The 19,099-nt window shown below is 47.8% G+C and overlaps 1 long non-coding RNA gene across 3 annotated transcripts in view; it reads left to right on the forward strand.

Moving 5' to 3' along the window:
* Positions 1-19,099, forward strand: part of LOC140421159 (uncharacterized) — a 1,249,163-nt gene that overhangs the window by 468,433 nt on the left and 761,631 nt on the right. Inside the window, exon 1 of one of the 3 annotated variants that reach the window (XR_011946679.1) lies at positions 3,500-3,718. The exons of the other annotated variants lie outside the window; for them this stretch is intronic. This is a non-coding gene — a long non-coding RNA (uncharacterized lncRNA). Of the gene's footprint in view, positions 1-3,499; positions 3,719-19,099 lie in introns of those variants that run through there. 3 annotated transcript variants of the gene reach the window in all.

Here is a 19,099-nt window from a genome sequence, read left to right on the forward strand (position 1 = left end):
TGAATGGCTCGTTAAGCCATTTCAGAGGGCAGTTAGAAGTCAAACACCTTGCTGCGGGTCTGGAGTCACATGCAGGCCAGACCAGGTCAGGGCAGCAGATTTCCTTCTTTAAAGTACATTAGTGAACCAGATGGGTTTTTATGACAATCTATGATGGTTTCACAGTCACTATTATTGATACTAGCTAGCAGTTCCAGATTTTGTTTGCTGAATTCAAATTTGAACCCATGCGTGTTCAATGAGCATTAGCCCATAGCAGGCCCCTTGATGACTCCTCCAGTGGCATTGCCACTACACCACAATTTTCCCTGGACTCTTGCATTATTGCTAGGTTATTGGAACCGATTCAACCTTTGGAACCAGATGAAAATTTTAACTTGATTTTTATTGTCTTTTAAATCCAAGTAATGAAATGAGATTAATTAAGTTTTTGACAGATTCCTTATGGATAGCTTTAAAGGTCATAAATTAATTATTCTTTAAATTTGTATTGACCTTGGTAAAAATGGCTCATGGTCACAGGCTGGGAGATGTCAGGCTGATATTGGTGGAAATCAGAAACTGAACTAGACTATCCATATAAATACTTTGCCCACAAGAGCAGATCAAAGGCTAGGAATCCTGCGGCAAGTCACGTCCTGACTCCATAAAGCCTCTATTTCATTTACAAAGCATACGTCAGGAGTGTGATAGAATACTCCCCACTTGCCTGGATGAGAGTAGCTCCAGCAACACTCAAGAATGTTGACACCATCCAGGACAAAGTAGCCTGTTTGATTGCCACACCTTCCACAAACATTCAATCTGTCTACCATAGAATCATACAGTACAGAAGATGCCTTTCAAGCCTGCAAAAAACAACTTTAATTCTACACTAATCCCATTTCCCAGCACTTGGTCCATAGAGTTGAATGTTATGATGTTTCAAGTGCTCATCCAAGTACTTTTAGAGATTGTGAGGTTTCATGCCTCAACTACCCTCACAGGCAGTGCATTCCAGACTCCAACTGCCCTCTGGGTGAAAAAATGTTTCCACAAATCCCCTCTAAACCTTCTGCCTTTCACCTTAAAATTATCCGCCCTTATTTTTAACTCTTCAACTAAGGGTAACAGCTGCTTCTTATCCACCCTCTCCATGCCCCTCATAATCCTACACACCTCAATCAGGTCCCCTCTCAGCCTTCTCTGCTCCAAAGAAAGCAACCTGAGCTTACCAGCCTCTCTTCATAGCTAAAATGCTCCATCCCATGCAACATCCTGGTGAATCTCCTCTGCACCTTCTCTAGTGCAATCACATCCTTCCTATAGTGTAGTGACCATAACTGAATACAGTACTCCAGCTGTGGCCTAACCAAAGTCCTGTACGGCTCCAACAAATCCTCCTTGCTCTTATAATCTATTCCATGACTGATAAAAACAAGTGTCCTTTATATCTTCTTAAGTACCCTATTCACCTGTTCTGCTGCTTCAGGGATCTGTACACAAGCACTTCACGATCCATCTGTTCTTCTGAGAACCCGCGAGTCCTGTCATTCATTGAATGTGCCCTTGTCGTGTTACTCCAACTTGCCACATTACCCTGGATCCCATGCGCATTTACCTTCTTTATCAGTCTCCCATGTGGGACCTTGTCAAAGGATTTGCTAAAATACTTATGAACTACATCAACTGCACTACACTTATCTACACATCTGATCACCTCCTTGAAAAATTTAGTCAAATCTGTTAGCCATGATCTCCCTCTGGCAAAGCCATGCTGATTGTTCCTTTGCCTCTCCAAGTGGAGATTGATTCTGTCCTTCAGGTATTTTCTCCAATAGTTTCTCTACCATTGATGTGAGACTCACTGGCCTGTAATTCCCTGATTTATCTCTCCTGCCCTTCTTGAAAAGTGGAACCACATTAGCTGTGCTCCAGTCCTCTGGTACCTCCCCTGTGGTCCGAAAGGAATTAAACATTTGGGTCAGAGTCCCTGTAATTTCCTCCCTTGTCTCCCACAGCAGCCTGGGCTACAACTCATTTGGATATTTGTCCACTTTTAAACGCGCCAAAACCTCCAGTACCTCCTCACCCCCTCTGTCAAACTTCTCAAGAAACTCACAGTCCTATCTATGTCTGAATTCTGCACCTTTCTGCTCCTTCTCCAAAGTGAAGACAGATGTAAAGTACTCATTTAGCATCCTACCAATGTCACCTGCCTTGACGCACATGGGTCCTACACTTTCCTTGGTTATCCTCTTCCACTTGATGTATTTAAAGAATATCTTGGCATTTTCCCTAATCTTACCCGCTAGTTCTTTTTCATGCCCCCTCTTTGCTCTTTAATATTGCCTTTTTGAGTTCCCCCTGCACTTTACATAATCCACGAGGACCTCTGTCGATTTGTTCCCTTTGTACCTGTTAAAAACCTCGCTTTTCCTTCCTATCCAGTCCTGAATATCCCTAGACACCAGAGTTCTCTGGACTTGTTGCTACTACATTTCACCCAAAAGGGAACATGTTCGACCTGTACTTTCGGCAATTCCATTTTGAATGCCCCCCCTGTAGATTTATCCAGAAGTAGCTATTTCCAGTCTACTTTGGCCAGATCCTGCCTTATTTTAATAATGATGTGGAGATGCCGGCGTTGGACTGGGGTGAGCACAGTACGAAGTCTTACAACACCAGGTTAAAGTCCAACAGGTTTGTTTCGAGTGACATCGAAACAAACCTGTTGGACTTTAACCTGGTGTTGTAAGACTTCGTACTTATTTTAATAAAATCAGCCTTTCCCCAATCCAAAACCCTTTTTTGCAGAGCATCCTTTTCCTTTTCCATGACAAATTTAAAACCTATAGTGTTCTGGTCACTATCACTAAAATGCTTCCTCACTGCTACCTCAAACACTTTGTTCTCCAGAACTAGGTCCAGCACTGTACCATCCCTTGTTGGACCTTTAACCTGTTGATTTAAAAAGCTCTTTTGAATGCATTTCAAGAACTCTGCTTCCTATAAGCCCTCTACAATGTAACTATACCTATTAATGTTGAGAAAGTTGAAATTCCCCAATAATAATCTTTTTTATTGTCACAAGCATTTTTTTAAACTAAAGCTTCTTTGTTACAACCCTATAAAAGTCTCAATCAACCGGACTTTAAAATACAAATAACAGAAACTTTTAGCACTTGACACCCCTTTATCTTGTGTAAATTAACGTTGAACCACTGACAAAATCGATCGAAGAGGAAAGCTTGTAAAGCTGTCAGTCAAGGAATGTTTTTCTTCTGTGCATTTGTGTCAACAAGGTAAAAGATTTTCTGAGCGTCTGGGCTCTCAGCCAAGTCTCATTATGCATGAATGCTGAGGATGGTAGACCGTAGCTTTTCCCAAGGGCCAATGCTAGGATCACTGCTTTTTTTGATATAAATGGGTTAGATATTGGAGCATAGTCTAAAATTTGGAGAAGTGGCGGACAGTGTAGACAGTACCAAGCGACTTCAACAAAACATAAATAGTCTAGTTGCATGGACAGACAAATAACAGCAGCATTAGGAAAGGCAATGTAAATAAATATATATCCTCAATGGCACAGTTCTCTGTCACAGTTCTGTGACAGAGAGATCAAGGAATTCATGTGCATGGATTTTTTAAGGTGGCAGGACAAATTCAGACAACATTTAGCAAAGCACATGGAATCTTGGACTTCATAAGTAAAGGTATTGAATACAAAAAGAAGCAGGTATGTTATGTTGAACCTTTATAAAACTCAGGTTAGGCCACAATGAGAGTTTTGGGCTGGATTCTCCGTTTTTGGAACTATGTCCGCACGCCGTCATGAAAACTGTGGGGCTGATTCTCCCAAAATGGGACTATGTCCCCACACTGCCGTAAAAACACTGGGGCGTCATTCTCCGACCCCCCGCCGGGTCGGAGAATGGCCGTTGGCCGCCGTGAATCCCGCCCCCGCCCCCGCCGAAGTCTCCGGTACCGGAGATTGGGCGGGGGCGGGAATCGGGCCGCGCCGGTTGGCGGGACCCCCCGCTGGATTCTCCGGCCCGAATGGGCCGAAGTCCCGCCCAGAAATTGCCTGTCCCGCCGGCGTAAATCAAAGCTGGTATTTACCGGCGGGACCAGGCGGCGTGGGCGGGCTCCGGGGTCCTGGGGGGGGCGCGGGGCGATCTGACCCTGGGGGGTGCCCCCACGGTGGCCTGGCCCGCGATCGGGGCCCACCGATCCGCGGGCGGGCCTGTGCCGTGGGGGCACTCTTTCCCTTCCGCCTCCGCCACGGCCTCCACCATGGCGGAGGCGGAAGAGACTCTCCCCACTGCGCATGCGCGGGAAACTGACAGCGGCCGCTGACGCTCCCGCGCATGCGCCGGGAAACTGACAGTAGCCGCTGACGCTCCCGCGCATGCGCCGCATTTCCGTGCCAGCTGGCGGGGCAACAAACGCCATTTCCGCCAGCTGGCGGGGCGGAAATCCCTCCGGCGTCGGCCTAGCCCCTCAATGTTGGGGCTCGGCCCCCAAAGATGCGGAGCATTCCGCACCTTTGGGCCGGCGCGATGCCCGTCTGATTGGCGCCGTCTTTGGCGCCAGTCGGCGGACATCCCGCCGTTGGGTGAGAATTTCGCCCCTGGTGTTTCATTCTGGAGTTTCCTAACAAATAGATAAGCTAATTCACTCACCTGCAGAGGGCTAGCATGGACCAAAAGTTATTCACGCAGCTTTAGCTGTGGATGCGGGCCCCCACACTTCCACTTTCGAGTCCTCCATGCCGGCCGCCATGACGGACTTGGACCGCAGAGGCAGCTGGAAAATGTAGGCCCCCCCGATCGGCCGCGCGCCGGAAGATCCAACTGGCCAGTTCTGTCTCCCGGCTGCCTACAAGGACCTCCACAGTTCCCGATACCCCCCGTCCTCCACCAGGACGGCCGTGGACTGAGTTCGCTGCCGGCACTCAAGGTTCCCGAACGTCAATAAATGGTTAGAACTACGCCTTCGGGATCTCAGCTGGTTGGGAACGGAGGATCACTGGGCAGGCCTCTGGCAATGGCCCCCTAGCCGCACGGAGTACTCCGTGAACACGGCGATTTCCGGGTCCCGGAGAATCACTGGACCAGCGCCTATTTCGGCGTGGAAGTTGATTCTCTGCTCCCGCGGCAAATGCGATTTTGGCGTGGGGCTGCAGAGAATCCAGCCCGTGTCTTTAATGCCAGGACAACTGGCATCAAAAGGCCACAGATTCACCATCTTGCAGGGGGCTAGCAGGCAGCTGTCGCAGAGCTCGCAGCTCCAGTTGCACTTCCGGGTCAGAGGCTGAGCATGCGCACAGCGGTGGCCTCCAGTGGCCGTGCCGTGCTCCATGGCAGACTCAGCCTGGACCTGGACCGCTGAAATAGTGCCACGCATCGGCCGCTCGCCCGCCCTGGACCGCCCGCACACATCGGCCCCAGTCCTGAATGATGCCCTCCTTGCCCTCCAATCGGCCCTCCCCCCGACTGTGGCAGCCCCAGACTGAGTCCGCAGCCGTCTCACGATTATCACGGACAGTGGGACCATGAGTGGTCCACGCCGTCAGGAATTCGGCCGGTCGGGGACGGAGAATAACGGGGCAGGCCTCAGGCAATGGCCTGGGACAATGGATACTCGCGCGGTGTACTCCATGAGGACGCCAATTTCCTGGGGGCAGAGAATAACAAAACCGGCGCCAATCCCAATTTCGTGCACGGAAACGGATTCTCCGCCCCTTCGCCTGACGTGATTTTGGCGTGAGGGTGCGGAGAGTCAAGGCCATTGTATCCAGTCCTGATCAGCACACTTAGGAAAGGTGTGAAGATCTTTGAGATCGTACAGAGGTGATTTGCCAGAATGGTTCCAGGGATGATGATATTCAACTACAACGTTGTGAAGGAGAAACTGAGCTTGTTCTCCTTGGAGTAAAGGAATGTGAGGGGAGAGCTGATAGATGTGTACAAAATTCTGACAGGTTTGGATCAGGTAGACTAAAGAGTTGTTCCCATTAAGGTGCAAGAACTAGGGGACATAGATTCAAGGCTTTGGGCAAAAGATACAGGGGGAGTTTGTGGAAAAGCGTTTTTTCATATTCAGTGAGTAGCAATGACCTGTAACTCACTGCTGACAAGGATGGTGAAAATGGACCAATTAATAATTTCGGAAGAAAATAATTTGGACACTTGAGGGAAATAAACTTGTAGAAATAGAGAGAATGAACATGGGGAATGGGACTGACTGGATTGTTGTGCAGGGAGTCAGTGTGAACCCAACGGGCTTTCTGTGCCATAAAAACTCTCAGTGGAATTCTCCGTCAGCGGGATCCTCCGACGGCCTGGGGTGGCCACAATGGGGAATCCCATTGGCCGGCTGTGGGAATGGAGAATCCCGCTGCTGGCAGGAGCACGTCGCACCGGAAAACGCAGCTGGCGGACAGGAGAATTCCACCGTCTATGTTTAAGAATTTGTTTCAAACAAATCGTGCTTTTCCAAGATGAGATCCGAGTTCATTTATCTTCCTTGCAGCTGTTTTACATTTGTACGTTTGTTCTGAGTATGCAATGATCTGTAAATAATAAGGTTGGCTCTATTTTATTATTGCAGTTTGCCCCTCTTTTCCTGGAAGGGACTGGTTGCATTGCTGGTGCACAGTTCCACGGGTACTAGGAGCTCTGCAGTATCTTAAGCAGATGGTGATTGTTCATTTGCAAGCCCAGGGGGCATGTATTGACCACTCTACTAAACTGTGCAGCGCATCTGAAATGAACCCAATCCCAATTTGCCCCTCATCGCATGTTTACAATTCCATCTCAGGTCACTGGGTAGCAATTAGAGCTGGGTACTGAGGCCAATAGAAAGACCTCAACTGAAATCCACGCTGAGATGAGTTAACCCAGCTCTGGTTGGGAATTGCAGCATCCTCACATTTGACGACTTGCTGGAACTAAAGCATTTCAGAAACAAGAGAAAATCTGTCGTGATAAGTGAACAAGTATTTGCCATTGTAGGGTTTTATGATCATATTGAACTCATTACTAAATTAAACGTCATTATTAAATTCTTGTAATTTTTCAAAATGTTGGTTCTAGGCAATGTAAAATACATTATTTTCAATTGAAAGTATCAGCCATGGCGCAGTTGGCAGCACTTTTACCTCTGAGTAACAAGATTCTGGTGAGAAGTTGACCAGACTCCAGAGTTTGAGCAGAAAAATCAAAGCTGAAACTTCAGTACGGTACTGAGGGAGTGCAGCACTATCGGAGGTGTCATTTTTTGGATGGGATGTTAAACCAAGGCCGCAACTGCCTGAGAACAGTGGTTAGGTTGGCTTACCGGGTTACAGGGGTAGAGTGGAGACGTGGGCTTAAGTAGGGTGCTCTTTCCAAGGTGCAGACACAATGGACCGAATGGCTTCCTACTGTACTGTAAATTCTATATCTACAGGATCCCATAGCAGTATGTTGAAGAAGAGCTGGGGGACCCAGTGCCCTGGCCAACTTTTACTACTCAGTCACCTTCACCAAAAAGACCAGATTATTTTACCATAATCCCATTGTGGTTTGTTATGTGCAAATTAGTTGCTTTAGGCACAATTCTCCAGAAAAATATGCAAGAGAAGTTGGTGAGAATTTGACCAGATTCCAGAGTTGACTGGACTGTGATCGGAAACCGGAGCAGCTGGAGGAAACCCACACAGACATGGGTAGAAATTGCAAACTCCACACAGACAGTGTGGTAGCGAGCGGGAATTGATGCAAGCTTCCCGGCGCTCAGCCCCACGAGGCCGGCGCCGCAATTCAACATTAATTGGTACACTTAACAAGGCCTCACGGGCTTCTCACCGCAAATGAAGGATCACCAACTGATTCACTGGCACTGCGCTCGCTAGCTCCCTGCCAATAGGGTCAAGGAGCAACTAAGCTGCACTTGCTCATCCAACCTCAGCCAGCTCGCAATAATGGCGCAAAGGAGACCAGCCCCAAGATTCAGGGATGCTGACTTGGGGAGGCTCCTAGATGCAGTGGAGGCCAGGAGGGATGTACTGTTCCCCCAAGGGTCCCGGAGGGTGAGCCCCAAGGCAGCCAGTGCTGCCTAGGATGAGATGGCGGCAACTGTCAGCTCGAGGAGTGTGACCAGGAGGACTAGCCAGTAGTGCAGGATGAAGGTCAACCACTTGCTGGGGAGGTTGCTGAATGACGGGAGGCCGCTAAATATGGGGTTGCTCGTTAATTGTATGGAAATGTGGCTTAAGTGGTGATAATTGGCTTCTCGCCACACTATGGCGAGATGCCGATTTCGCCTATAGGAGCGGGCCGGTTGCATCTCAAACTATTTGGCGCCCGACAGGGATCTCATTTTTGACCTCTCCCGCTAGATATGTCTCGTTTATGCTTGAGCGAGAGGGTAACAAGGCTGGAGGATTGTGCACTTTGTTTCCGACATTACGGCAATGGCTAAACTTCGAAAGTATTTAATTATTCGTATAGCATTTTGAGATATCCAGTGATCTTGGGCGAGATTCTCCGACCCCCCACTGTGAATCCCGCCCCCGCCAGTTGCCGAAATCTCCGGCGGGGGCAGGAATCGCACCGCGCCGGTCGGCGGCCCCCCCCCCCCCGCGATTCTCCGGCCCGGATGGGCCGAAGTCCCGCCGTTAAAATGCCTGTCCCGCCGGAGTAGATTAAACCACCTACCTTACCGGCGGGACAAGGCAGCGCGGGCGGGCTCCGGGGTCCTGGGGGGAGCGAGGGGCGATCTGGCCCCGGGGGGTGCCCCCACGGTAGCCTGGCCCGCGATCGGGGCCCACCGATCCGCGGGCGGGCCTGTGCCGTGGGGGCACTCCTTCCCTTCCACCTCCGCCACGGTGTCCACCTGCTGATTCACTGGCACTGCGCTCGCTAGCTCCCTGCCAATAGGGTCAAGGAGCAACTAAGCTGCACTTGCTCATCCAACCTCAGCCAGTTCGCAATAATGGCGCAAAGGAGACCAGCCCCAAGATTCAGGGATGCTGACTTGAGGAGGCTCCTAGATGCAGTGGAGGCCAGGAGGGATGTCCTGTTCCCCCAAGGTGGAAGAGACTCCCTCCACTGAGCATGCGCGGGAATGCCGTCAGCGGCCGCTGACGCTCCCGCGCATGCGCCGCCCGGAGATGTCATTTCCGCGCTAGCTGGCGGGGCACCAAAGGCCTTTTCCCCCAGCTGGCGGGGCGGAAATTCATCCGGCGCCGGCCTAGCCCCTTAAGGTTGGGGCTTGGCCCCCAAAGATGCGGAGCATTCCGCACCTTTGGGGCGGCGCGATGCCCGACTGATTTGCGCCGTTTTGGGCGCCAGTCGGCAGACATCGCGCCGATACCGGAGAATTTCTTAAAGTGTAAGATAAATTGCCATGTCTCTCTTTTACAAATAGAAAGAACACTATAGATAACAGAATCATAGAACTTACAGTGCAGAAGGAGGCCATTCGGCCCATCGAGTCTGTAACGGCTCTTGGAAAGAGCTCCCGACTTAAAGCCACGCTTCCACCCTATCCACGTAACCCAGTAACCCCACCTAATCCTTTTTTGGACACTAAGGTCAATTTAACATGGCCAATCCACCGAACCTGCACATCTTTGGACTGGAGGAAACCGGAGCACCCGGTGGAAACCCACACAGCCTTGGGGAGAACGTGCAGACTCCACACAGACAGTGACCAAGCCGGGTATCGAATCTGGGATGGTGGTGCTGTGAAGCAACTGTGCTGACCACTGTGCTACCTTGCTGCCCATAAATAAACAATAGCTTACAGAAGAACTTTTGTTATCAATAGATAATACTAAATTATTTCTTTGATTAGCAGTTAGGTTCTGGTTCTGTATGTGTTCAACTTAATGTTTATCAAATAATGACAACAGGTTAGCAAGAGTATTCAACCACAAAATATCACATCTAAAAAAAAGGGTACAAAATGATGGCAAATGTTTGCTTTTATATCCACAAGTGGCAGTCAATTGTCTCTCACTATTATGTTAATAGAACATGGCCACAATGTAGCGGCCACATAAGCTGCGGGTACATATTCCATAATGACCGCAAAAATCCGTGAGAGTGCCAAAAAGGGATTTGCACCGTCGAGATCTCAATTTGAGATCTTCCACGCCTCCGCCAGTGATGTGATCAGGTTCATGCCCTTTTCCACAAATTTCAATAAAATAACACCCTTGGGTGTTAAGGTAGCGCAGTGGTTAGCACTTCTACCTCACGCCGCCGAGGGCCCGGGTTCTATTCTGGTCACGGGTCGTTGGCCATGTGGTGTTTGCACATTCTCCCCGTGTCTGTGTGGGTGTCACCCCCACAACCCAAAGATGTGCAGGGTAGGTGGAATGGCCACGCTAAATTGTCTCCTAATTGGGAAAAAAATAATTGGGTACTCTAAATTTCTTTAAAAAAAATAACGGGTGCAATCTTCGCAATCCCTAGCGAGTGCGTTCAGCTGCGTGTTTCCCGGCAGTCGCTGTGCCGAGGCGGCACATAGCCCGTTTTTTACAGTGGATAGCTCTGCTCGCCGGAACTCCTCATTGTAGCGACCCAATCTCTGAGGCCCACAAAAGAATCCACCCCCCCCCCCCCACCCCCCCCCCCCCCCCCACACCCACCCAACACTCACACCGGGCAATCCTGGCCTGATTGAGCGTGTGACCAAAATGCCAGCTTGGCATCTTGGCAGTGCCCCTGCAGGCTAGTAATACCACCTGGTGGCAATGTCAGGGTGCCAGTCTGGCACTGCCAGGGTATCCAGGTGGCACCAGCAGTGTCAGGGCAGCACCCTGCCCAAAGGGCATGCTGCTGGGGTCCTCTGGTCCCCTTGGAAAACCCCACGAGTGCCGTTTTGGCTGGTTCCCACAAACGGGACATTGAAAAATGAAAACCAATCATTATGACCAGGCCAGGGCGCGGAGGTAACTATAGTCCCCGGGTGGTAGGGAACATGGCCGGGCAGTGCCCTGGCACAGCCCATGACACCCTGGCACTGTAAGCCCAGTTGGCACTGCCAGAGTTGGCCCTCTGTGGTGCCCCATTGGAGTGGTTCCCCTTACATGTGGTGGGGGGGGAAAGGGAAGAGTCTCAATTCCTCTGGAGAGGGGTAGGTGAGAGCCCCGATATCTGCAAGGGTGCGGGATTTGCGGGGGGGGGGGCGATGCTGACAAAGTGTTATGTGCAGGGGAGCCCTAATGTTGGCATTGTGGTGTGGTTGACTGCCCTGATGTTGGCATTGTGGTAGGGGGTGCCTTGACATTAGAGTATGGTGGGTGCCTAGATGTTGGTATTGTGGTGGGGGATGCCCCAATGTTGGTGTTGTGGCAGGCAGGGGGGTGTGGGGGGGCCCTGGGGGGTGGGGGGGTGGGGTCGCCCTGATGTTGCCATTGTGTTTGGGGGTGAAGGGGAGGCTTTTATTTAAGTTGGAGATCAGGGTACCCTCTAAAAAGTGCACCCTAATCTTGGGATTCTTGCCTTGCCTTGTCTTTCGGCCTCGACCTTTCCACTCACGGTGTGAATATCACTTCCCCTTTTAAAATGCACAGAGTGTTGTTCAATACAATGAGAAATGCCGGCTGTGAAGTCTGCAATCTCTACTCTCCCTTTTACTAGACCTATTAATTCACCCCTTACAGCCCCTCCTTTTAGCCCTTGGCCTAGCCTAAGTAGCCAACTTCTTTTCCCATTTACACCCCTCTTCTCACAACTAATTTTTAGATATAATTGAAGCTGTATAATTGCACATAAAAGCAGTGATAACATATAATTGTAAAGATTCACAAGCTCTCCCTTCACCTCTATCCATTTTGTAGTTAATTCTTATTCAATATTATTTCTCCCTAACCTTCCTTTGTCCCAATCTAAAATTCCTTTTACAGGTGGCACGGTGGCACGGTGATTAGCACTGCTGCCTCACAGTGCCAGGGACCCGGGTTCATTTCCGGGTGACTGTCTCTGTGGAGTTTGCACATTCTCCCAGTGTCTGCCTTGCCTGAGTTTCCTCTGGGTGCACCTATTTCTTCCCACAGTCCAAAGATGTGCAGATTAGGTGGATTAGCCATGCTAAATTGCCCCTTAGTGTCCAAAGATGTGCAGGTTAACAGGGGTTACATGGCTTGGGCAGGGCAGTAGGCCAAGGGGGGAGTGCTCTTTCAGAGGGTTGGTGCAGACTTGATGGGCGAAATGGCCTCCTCCTGCACTATAGATAGTCTTGGATTTTGTGGTTTACTTGGCCTTGAAGTCAGTTTCTCTATGTAGCATGTGTCAGTGCCTTGATCATTTAAAAAATGTTTTCTTACTCATATCACACTGTTTGTTAAGTAGATGAGCAAGTCGCATTCTTCAGTGCAGCTGCCCTCTTATATTTTTGTTCACAAATAACAAGCCACTTCTTTATTCTCACATCGGTGTTCCAATTCCTCTTTAATCTTCTGTTTGAATCTCACATTTGTAAGCCATCTTCACAGGTTTCCCTGTCTGCTAGACGTCGTGTCTCATAAATTTTTTTAACCAGGCAGTGGTCTTTTGTCATGTTTGGTGGCATCCCTCTGCCCTCTCCTGTAAATCCTCGTCTTGCATTTGTGGAAAGTTTCTCAAGTCTACAGGGATTGTGCTTTGTATTTTACCAATCAATGTCTTCATCCTGGATTCCACTGTCTTTAAAAGGATGGACTTTTCAATAATTCTTCCAGAATGTTCTCAAAAAGTCAAAAGGGGGTTTCCGTCTCAAGATCTTTGCTTATTTCCCCCTGCACAGTCCCAATGTCTCTTTTGGTGGTCAGATTATCAAATTCAGTTCTCTTAAAAATTCAAAGGCAAAGACAAATATCTCCAAGTAATCTATAGATGTCATGGAGTCATAGACGTTCACAGCATGGAAAGAGGCCTTTCGGTCCAGCTTGTCTATGCCGCTCAGTTTCTATCACTAAGCCCGTTCCACTTGCCTGCATTTGGCTCATATCCCTCTATACCCACCCTGCCCATGTAATTGTCTAGCTATTTTTTGAAGGAAAAAATTGTGCCTGCCTCTATCACTGCCTCTCGCAGCTCATTCCAGATGCTCACCAACGTCTGTCTGAGGAAATGTCCCCTCTAGTCTCTTTTGTTTATCTCCCCTCTCACCTTAAAGCTATGCCCTCTAGTTCTAGACTCCTCTACCTTTGGGAAAAGATGTTGACTATCTACCTTATCTGTGCTCCTCAGTATTTTATAGACCTCTATAAGTTCATCCCAAAGCCTCCTTCGCTCCAGGGAAAAAGGTTCCAGCTTTTCGAGCCTCGCCTTATAACTCAGACCATCAAGTCCTGGTAGTATCCTCGTAAATCTCTTTTGCATTCTTTCTAGTTTAACAGTATCCTTCCTCTAATAGTGTGGACCAAAACTGAACATAGTATTCCATGTGTGGTCTTACCAATGTCTTGTACAACTTCAACAAGATGTCCCAGCTCCTGTATTCAATATTCTGACCAATACACCCTAGCATGCTGAATGCCTTCTTCACCGCCCTGTCCACCTGCGACTCCAACTTCAAGGAGCTATGAACCTGTACCCCTAGATCTCTTTGTTCTGTAACTCTCCCCAACCATTAACTGAGTAGGTCCTGCCCTGATTTGATCTACCAAAATGCATCACCTCACATTTATTCAAAATGTACTTTCAGTAGTGTATACTTTCACTAAAATGCTCATCAATACCAATATGCATGTATTGCTTTAAATTACATTTTCAGGAGTTCTGAAGAATCTTTACAATCAAATAAAGCATAATCATTTCTGATTATAAATTTAGAGTACTCAATTCATTTTTTCCAATTAAGGGGCAATTTAGCGTAGCCAATCTGCCTAACCTGCACATCTTTGGGTTGCGGGGGTGAAACCCACGCAAACACGGGGGGAATGTGCAAACTCCACACAGACAGTGACCCAGAGCCGGGATCGAACCTGGGACCTCGGCGCTGTGAGACAGCAATGCTGGGAGCGGGTGCGGTGCGGACTCGATGGGCTGAATGGTCTCCTTCTGCACTATAATTTCTATGATTCTAATAGACAAGTAGGAAAACTAATTATGCTTTTAGCAGTCGGGTAATGTTATTGTAATCTCAGTACTAATACATTTAGGCAGACTTATTTTTGGAGCTCAGTGTCGAGCAACCTTGAATATCCCACTTTATTTCAATAGTTAAAGAAATAATTCTGTAATTAGCGGAAATAATAGGCAATCATATTAGTATGCACCCATTTATTGACATCCACCCATAAACTGGCATTTGCTTCCTATATTACTTCAAAATTAAATCAGAGATCACAATCAAGGAATAAAAGAAGATGCAGAGATCCATGTCAGGGATCTTTATGCAATTTTTCAATTGGGAGGGCCTGTAGTACAGCGAATTTGAAAATCTAAAGACTTACCTGGTCCTACATCTCATTACTATTTGTGTCATTGTCAATGAGCTAGTCCAATAAATGAAATTATTAAAATGAGACCTGCGGAGAAAGGAACAGAGTTAACATTACAAAGAAATAACTGATGCATGTAGAAATGGTACAGCAGTTATCATGGGGGATTTTAATCTACATGTCGATTAGTTTAACCAGGTCAGTCAAGGCAGCCTTGAGGAGGAGTGTATAGAATGTATCCGCGATAGTTTCCTAGAACAGTATGTAATGGAACCTACGAGGGAACAAGCGGTCCTAGATCTGGTCCTGTGTAATGAGACAGGATTGATTAATGATCTCATAGTTAGGGATCCTCTCGGAAGGTGCGATCATAATATGGTGGAATTTAAAATACAGATGGAGGGCGAGAAGGTAAAATCAAGCACTAGTGTTTTGTGCTTAAACAAAGGAGATTACAATGGGATGAGAGAAGAACTAGCTGAGGTAGGCTGGGAGCAAAGACTTTATGGTGAAACAGTTGAGGAACAGTGGAGAACCTTCCAAGTGATTTTTCACAGTGCCCAGCAAAGGTTTATACCAACAAAAAGGAAGGACGGTAAAAAGAGGGAAAATCGACCGTGGATATCTAAGGAAATAAGGGAGTATCAAATTGAAGGAAAAAACATACAAAGTAGCAAAGATCAGTGGGAGACTAGAGGACTGGGAAATCTTTAGGGGGCAACAGAAAGCTACTAAAAAAGCTATAAAGAAGAGTAAGATAGATTATGAGAGTAAACTTGCTCAGAATATAAAATCAGATAGTAAAAGTTTCTACAAATACATAAAACAAAAAAGAGTGGCTAAGGTAAATATTGGTCCTTTAGAGGATGAGAAGGGAGATTTAATAATGGGAGATGAGGAAATGGCTGAGCAACTGAACAGGTTTTTTGGGTCGGTCTTTACAGTGGAAGACACAAATAACATGCCAGTGACTGATGGAAATGAGGCTATGACAGGTGAGGACCTTGAGAGGATTGATATCACCAAGGAGGTAGTGATGGGCAAGCTAATGGGGCTAAAGGTAGACAAGTCTCCTGGCCCTGATGGAATGTATCCCAGAGTGCTAAAAGAGATGGCTAGGGAAATTGCAAATGCACTAGTGCTAATTTACCAAAATTCACTAGACTCTGGGGTGGTCCCGGCGGATTGGAAATTAGCAAACGTGACACCACTGTTTAAAAAAGGAGGTAGGCAGAAAGCGGGTAATTATAGGCCAGTGAGCTTAACTTCGGTAGTAGGGAAGATGCTGGAATCTATCATCAAGGAAGAAATAGCGAGGCATCTGGATGGAAATTGTCCCATTGGACAGACGCAACATGGGTTCATAAAGGGCAGGTCGTGCCTAACTAATTTAGTGGAATTTTTTGAGGACATTAACAGTGCGGTAGATAACGGGGAGCCAATGGATGTGGTATATCTGGATTTCCAGAAAGCCTTTGACAAGGTGCCACACAAAAGGTTGTTGCATAAGATAAAGATGCATGGCATTAAGGGGAAAGTAGTAGCATGGATAGAGGATTGGTTAGTTAATAGAAAGCAAAGAGTGGGGATTAATGGGTGTTTCTCTGGTTGGCAATCAGTAGCTAGTGGTGTCCCTCAGGGATCAGTGTTGGGCCCACAACTGTTCACAATTTACATAGATGATTTGGAGTTGGGGACCAAGGGCAATGTGTCCAAGTTTGCAGACGACACTAAGATAAGTGGTAAAGCAAAAAGTGCAGAGGATACTGGAAGTCTGCAGAGGGATTTGGATAGGCTAAGTGAATGGGCTAGGGTCTGGCAGATGGAATACAATGTTGACAAATGTGAGGTTATCCATTTTGGTAGGAATAACAGCAAACGGGATTATTATTTAAATGATAAAATATTAAAACACGCTGCTGTGCAGAGAGACCTGGGTGTGCTAGTGCATGAGTCGCAGAACGTTGGTTTTCAGGTGCAACAGGTGATTAAGAAGGCAAATGGAATTTTGTCCTTCATTGCTAGAGGGATGGAGTTTAAGACTAGGGAGGTTCTGCTGCAATTGTATTGGGTGTTAATGAGGCCACACCTGGAGTATTGTGTTCAGTTTTGGTCTCCTTACTTGAGAAAGGACGTACTGGCACTGGAGGGTATGCAGAGGAGATTCACTAGGTTAATCCCAGAGCTGAAGGGGTTGGATTACGGGGAGAGGTTGAGTAGACTGGGACTGTACTCGTTGAAATTTAGAAGGATGAGGGGGGATCTTATAGAAACATATAAGATTATGAAGGGAATAGATAAGATAGATGCGGTCAGGTTGTTTCCACTGGCGGGTGAAAGCAGAACTAGGGGGCATAGCCTCAAAATAAGGGGAAGTAGATTTAGGACTGAGTTTAGGAGGAACTTCTTCACCCAAAGGGTTGTGAATCTATGGAATTCCTTGCCCAGTGAAGCAGTTGAGGCTCCTTCATTAAATGTTTTTAAGATAAAGATAGATAATTTTTTGAAGAATAAAGGGATTAAGGGTTATGGTGTCCGGGCCGGAAAGTGGAGCTGAGTCCACAAAAGATCAGCCATGATCTCATTGAATGGTGGAGCAGGTTCGAGGGGCCAGATGGCCTACTCCTGCTCCTAGTTCTTATGTTCTAATCACTGCACCACCGTGCTCTAAAGCATATTCATAATATCTTTAAAACAGAAATCAATTCTCTGTTTGATTCCAGGCATTAACAAATTTTGCTTGTTTGTTCTTCCCCTTAAGCATCAGGGGCGAAATTCTCCAGAAACGGCGCAATGTCCGCCGACTGGCGCCCAAAACGGCGCAAATCAGTCGAGCATCGCACCGCCCCAAAGGTGCGGAATGCTCCGCACCTTTGGGGGCCAAGCCCCAACCTTAAGGGGCTAGGCCCGCGCCGGACGAATTTCTGCCCCGCCAGCTGGCGGAAAAGGCCTTTGGTGCCCCACCAGCTGGCGCGGAAATGACATCTCCGGGCGGCGCATGCGCGGGAGCGTCAGCGGCCGCTGACGGCATTCCCGCGCATGCGCAGTGGAGGGAGTCTCTTCTTCCTCCGCCATGGTGGAGACCGTGGTGAAGGCGGAAGGGAAAGAGTGCCCCCACGGCACAGGCCCGCCCGCGGATCGGTGGGCCCCGACCGCGGCCCAGGCCACCGTGGGGGCACCCCCCAGGACCCCGGAGCCCGCCCTCGCTGCCTTGTCCCGTCGGTAAGGTAGGTGGTTTAACCTATGCCGGCGGGACAGGCATTTTAGCGGCGGAACTTCGGCCCATCCGGGCCGGAGAATCGTGGGAGGGGGGGGCGCCAACCGGCGCGGCGCAATTACCGCCCCCGCCAAATCTCCGGTGGTGGAGAATTCGGCAACCGGCGGGTGTGGGATTCACACCAGCCCCCGGCGATTCTCCGACCCGGTGGGGGGTCGGAGAATCTCGCCCCAGGTAATTTCCATTTTAAATGCTTGAAATAGCAACACATATCTAAATATTTATCAATTCCAATTTCAAAAGCAGGCATAGTAGTTTCAAAGTCTTTTACTATATGCTTTAATTCACAAAGCTGCTGGCTTCACTCAGAGCTAGAAACTATCATCACCTGTTTTAAAAAAAGACATGAAAAATCTGACCAAGAGTCAAAATGTCAAATTTTAGGTTACATTTAAAAAAAGCTGAGCAGAGATTCTTTTTTAAATCAATTGTCTGCTGAAACCTTCCTGCAGAACCTAAAGGGGTGAGGAATGAGTGGAGAAAACTTGCCGTGCAATTGCTTCACTTTAAAAAATTTAGTATTTTCTTCTGTTTTGCTCAGCTTTTATCTATTTTTGCCTATCCCTTTCTAAAAAAAACAATTTCAATTTCCACTATTTGTTACTTAATCAAAGCGTAAATTCAGAGGGAAATTGCAGAGAAATGCAAGAACTAAGGGGGGCATGGAGCACAGGAGTTAGCACTGTTGCTTCACAGTGCCAGGGACCTGGGTTCGATTCCTGGCTTGGGTCACTGTCTGTGCGGAGTCTGCATATTCTCCCCGTGTCTGCATGGGTTTATTCTGGGTGCTCCGGTTTCCTCCCGCATGTCCCCAAAGATGCACTTGTTAGGTGAATTGGCCATTCTGAATTCTCCCTCTGTGTACCCGAACAGGTGTGATAGTGTGGTGAATGGGGAATTTTCACAGTAACTTCACTGCAGTGTTAATGTGAACCTACTTGTGACACTATTAAAGATTATTATTATAATGTACTATTGTCTTCAACTGGGAAAACAAACTCGAAGGGTCATGGATCATGACAGTACAGAAGTCATGACTAACCTCACATGCCGGCACTCAATCAATCACACAGGGCAGACAGGGGAGAGGGGGGATGGGGCTGCTTTCAACTGACCTGCTTTTGAGAGTTAAATGAAATGAAAATTGCTTATTGTCACAAGTTGGCTTCAAATCAAGTTACTGTGAAAAGCCCCTAGTCGCTGATTTGTTATGTACTAGGTGTAACATAAGCGGTTTCCTTGTGGTGCACTTGACAAAGGAAAGTTCAGATGTGGAGATAACTTCAACACGTTTATTAAACTATTTACACTTCTATTACTTGGGTTCGACACTACTGCTACTCCTACTATAGCTACCCAGACTGACTAACCAGTTGCTGCAATCCACGTGGTGGGAGTGATATTGAATCAACCCTGTG

The sequence above is a fragment of the Scyliorhinus torazame genome, chromosome 5 (assembly GCF_047496885.1).
Source record: "Scyliorhinus torazame isolate Kashiwa2021f chromosome 5, sScyTor2.1, whole genome shotgun sequence".
Classification (NCBI taxonomy): Eukaryota; Metazoa; Chordata; class Chondrichthyes; order Carcharhiniformes; family Scyliorhinidae; genus Scyliorhinus; species Scyliorhinus torazame.